The sequence below is a fragment of the Cynara cardunculus genome, assembly GCF_001531365.2.
Source record: "Cynara cardunculus var. scolymus isolate 2C chromosome LG 1, CcrdV1, whole genome shotgun sequence".
Classification (NCBI taxonomy): domain Eukaryota; kingdom Viridiplantae; phylum Streptophyta; class Magnoliopsida; order Asterales; family Asteraceae; genus Cynara; species Cynara cardunculus.
Window position 1 is genome coordinate 48,604,322 of NC_037528.1, and position 4,171 is coordinate 48,608,492.

Consider the following 4,171-nt stretch of genomic DNA (forward strand, 5'->3'; position numbering starts at 1 on the left):
AATATTTTTGGATTTAATCATATTATTAAATATTATAAATGCATAAATCAATTTTTTGCTTAAATTTTATACCCTTATAGTTATTTATTTAATTTTTTTTATATACCTTAATTTTTTATTTTTTGTTTTACCCTCTTATTACATTAACGTATATAATTATATATCAACTAAAATATATCAAATAGTCTTTGGCCTCTTAGGAGGCCAGGGGTTCAAACCTCACCAAATGTGAGAAAGGTGTGTGAGTTTATTTGTTGCATTTTCCGTGTATAAATATTATATTTCAAAAACAACTAAATATATTAAAAAATGCGTTCTTTTTTTATAAATTATATCATTATAATCATCTTGTCAATACCTTTAAAATAAGTTTAATATTGAGTATTCTTCGATTACTTGAATAATGTATGGTTGACACCGTATAAGGAGATATTTGTATCCGCTTGGGTTAACGAATATCTAAACTTGAAAATTACATAACAAATAGAGTTGAAAATCAACATTCTAAACTAAAGTCCTACTTGAAGACCTCACACGCAGGTAACTGAATCACTGGACACAACGATCAAATCAAGTTTTGAATAAAGCAAAATCGTCCGGAAACATCCATTTGACAAACCGCACTTTCAAAATTTTGAGGTTTAGTTTCAATCCAAGCACTTGAATTAATTTTCAAAGAATGTGAGCGGTCTTACAATGTTGCGTATTTTATGAAAATTGTGGTTGTAAATTAGTACTAATATCAATATTTTTTTCAATTTTTTATAATATCGATCGAGACAAAAAAAAATAAAACATTAAAATCGAGATGTATTTCGATGCATTGTACGAGTATCCTTCTAGTATATATATGTGTGTATGTTCATATGGTCTATTAGGTTATTATAATACCATTCTCGGTTTTTAAGTTACAATGAACTTTCTATAATATCTTTATTAATAAAAATATTGTAGAAAGTTCTTAGTAACTTAACGAGAATGGTATTACAGTAGCCTAATAGACCATATCATGTGCGAGTTGTTCAAATGCATCCAAACCGTAAATAGTACACATTTTTAAACAAAATATTAAACCATAAAGGAAAATATATATGACTATATAATAAATTCATTAGACGTAGACGTAACTTTAATTTATTATAATCACATGATTGGTTTGAGCTTACCTTCATGAGATCCCAGGTTTAAATTCAAGGAGGAATAAAAATCTCTTTGTAGCAACGGAGGTTCAAATGCAGTGACTTCGGACTATCTATAAAGCAAAGCAGGTGGTCGCCCTGTAATTAGTCGGCTTGCATAGCGCGTTGGATATCCAGGTTAACTCGTTACTAGCGAGCCACTCTGCACTTGTGATCCAAATCATGTTACCGGTTATGTCTTTTGATAACGTTGACGCGAGTTTCTTACGGAGGTTCACCGTGTGGGTTAAGAGAGAAGGTTTCTGGAAACCACAGTTTTCTTTGGAAGCTGCCATTGCAGACTTCCATATCAAAGCAGTGACCACCTCAACACGCGTAGGGTTCTGCACCCCATTTCTAGTTGCTTCGGCTTTAGTGTGGATATGGCGTCTGCATCAAATACAAATCGTTTCGTGACACACATCCCTTCCTTTAACCACGACCCACACACCGCCATTGATGCTTCTTTAAGCCACAAGTGTTTTGCAGGGAAGAGGGAACGTGCACCAATTAAGTTGGGATACACCACTTCATTAGATCCACAAGCCATGTTGGTCAAATCTTGTGTGACATACAAAGGCCAATAGCGATCCCACCACATTCGAAAACGTTCACTTGGACATTTGTTACACGACCACCTGTACCAGACCCCTCGAAACTAGGTCGAAACGGCAACAACCTGTCGGTCGAACTGAGATCCTGATGGCTCAGGAACTCGTTGAGCCGAAGACGGACCAAGGCTAAGGCGTAATAAGCACCAACGTCATTACAATCGATAGAAAGATCATCCTTGACTGTTCCAGCAAGTGAGTAAAATTGAGTTAGGGATTTAGATAGAGATCCCTTCAGAGCTAATGACTGTTCTTGGGCTTGGAGAATGTTGTGGCCATGGTAGTTACTGGTTAGGGTAGTAGAAGATGACTGGTACATAAGGGGTAAGAACAAGCTGATCTAACAGAGAAAGCTCGAAGTTTTTCAAGTGGTGTGGTGTTGGGGAAGATGGTTTGACGCTTTCTTTGGAAATGACTTCAACTTCCATTGCATCAAACTGTGATGCAAGTCTAGAAATGGATGGTTTTTGCAAACGATATGCCCTTCAAGAGGCACTTTTACGGCGGGGATACGAGTCTACTAATTTCAGGACGACCATCTGTTTTGCAGTATCCGGAGTTACCGCATTTGAACCTCCGTGGCCATAAGGGGATTTTTATTCCTCTTTCGATTTGAACCTGGGACCTCCTAGTACTTTTGATCTTTGGAGCAAGCTCAAACCAATCAGACACCACCCTTGTGGTTAAACCACTTTGATAAATATTAAGCAATGTTATCTAAGTTATATTATTAATATTAAGCTATGTTATCTAAGTTACGTTATTAATATTAACTACTAAAGACCCAAACGTATATGAATTAAATATATTGGAGAAAAAAAAATACATAAAGAGGTTAATCTGTCGTTCATATATAATATTATTTAAAGTTTTTCTAAGTTTTTTTTTAATCTAAAACCGACGTCTAAAACTACTTGCAGGCCCGTTCCTGACATTTTTTTGGCCCTGAACGAGATGTAAAAAGGGGCCCTTCATAAGTATGATATTTTTTTTAATATATTGTTTTTATCATCAGAATTAACATTGAATTCATATACTCATTTCTAAATTAATATTATCTACTAGAACATTTTTATGTATTATTGGTAATTTGTTTCATCATCAAAAACATCCTATGATATACTTTTGGTATATAGAATGACATCATTTGGGGCCACAAAGTCGATTCTTCTGATTTCCGAGTGACACTATGTAAATCATTGTAAATAGGTTGAGTTTTCATGTCATCTCATTTTAATGTTTTTTAACATCATTTTAAACTTTTATTTTATATTTTCAAATTTGGGAAGATTAACACCATTTTAAACTGTTATATTACGTTTTCGAATTTGGGAAGATTAACACCATTTTAAACTTTTATGTTGTGTTTTCGAATTTGAGAAGATTAACACTATTTTAAACTTTTATATTATGTTTTCAAATTTGGGAAGGAAAGAAAAGAAAAATAAAAGAAAGGAAGAAAAATAAAGTTTTTTTTATCTGTGTTTTTTTAATAGAGAAGAGAGAGGAACGAAAAGTAATGAAATAAAATAAATATTGATACAATTTTTTATCCTTTCGTTTTCTTTTTATTTCCCTAAAAAAAACCTCGAGAACAGAATATTTTTCCTATTTTATCACTTTTCTCTCTTTCCTACGTAAAAGAAAATTCAAGAACATAGGGTTAGGGTTAAAACAAGCTTTTCTGAAATCATCAATTATATAAATTAAAAAACTCATGTTGATGATAATTTGAGATCTTATTTTTCTTTTAAAAATAAAATGATACATAAGATTTATACACTCAATATTAATTAATAAAGAACAACCATCATTATTAATGAAAAGAAAATCAAAAAAGAAAAAGTGTCATGTATTATTGTCATCTTTATTAAACATTTGGACAAAATGTAAAGATTTGCATCATATGTCAAACAGGGGCAGAATCAACAACTTTAAATATTTGATTAATCCGACGTCTGAAACTACTTGTTTCGAAAATTTTGATATATTTTCTATAATTTATCTTCTATCGACTCTTTTGATTGTTCAATTCTCGCATGAATTCTATTTTTATATTAGAATATGATAGATTTTCTTGTTATTAGCTAACAAAACCCTCATCTTTTGAAAAATTTTACCAATCATATAAGATGGTACAACTTATATGTATATTTAGAATAATAAAACTGTAATTGTTTTTTCATACTTGTTCTTTATTAACTAATATTGAGTGTATATCTCAACATTGGCTCGCTCCTGAATGCGTTCATAATGAAGGAACTATTGTTCACAAGTGTTCATAATGAAGGAACTATTGTTCACAAGTGTTCATATTGTGTTCATATGTACACTAGCTGCATATCTCAACATTGGCTCGCTCTTGAATGTGTTCATAATGAA

At 32.0% G+C, this 4,171-nt stretch overlaps 1 pseudogene; it reads right to left on the bottom strand.

The window, feature by feature from the left end:
* Nucleotides 1-517: 517 nt before the first annotated feature.
* Nucleotides 518-2,217, bottom strand: LOC112506988 (annotated as a pseudogene).
* Nucleotides 2,218-4,171: the final 1,954 nt, after the last annotated feature.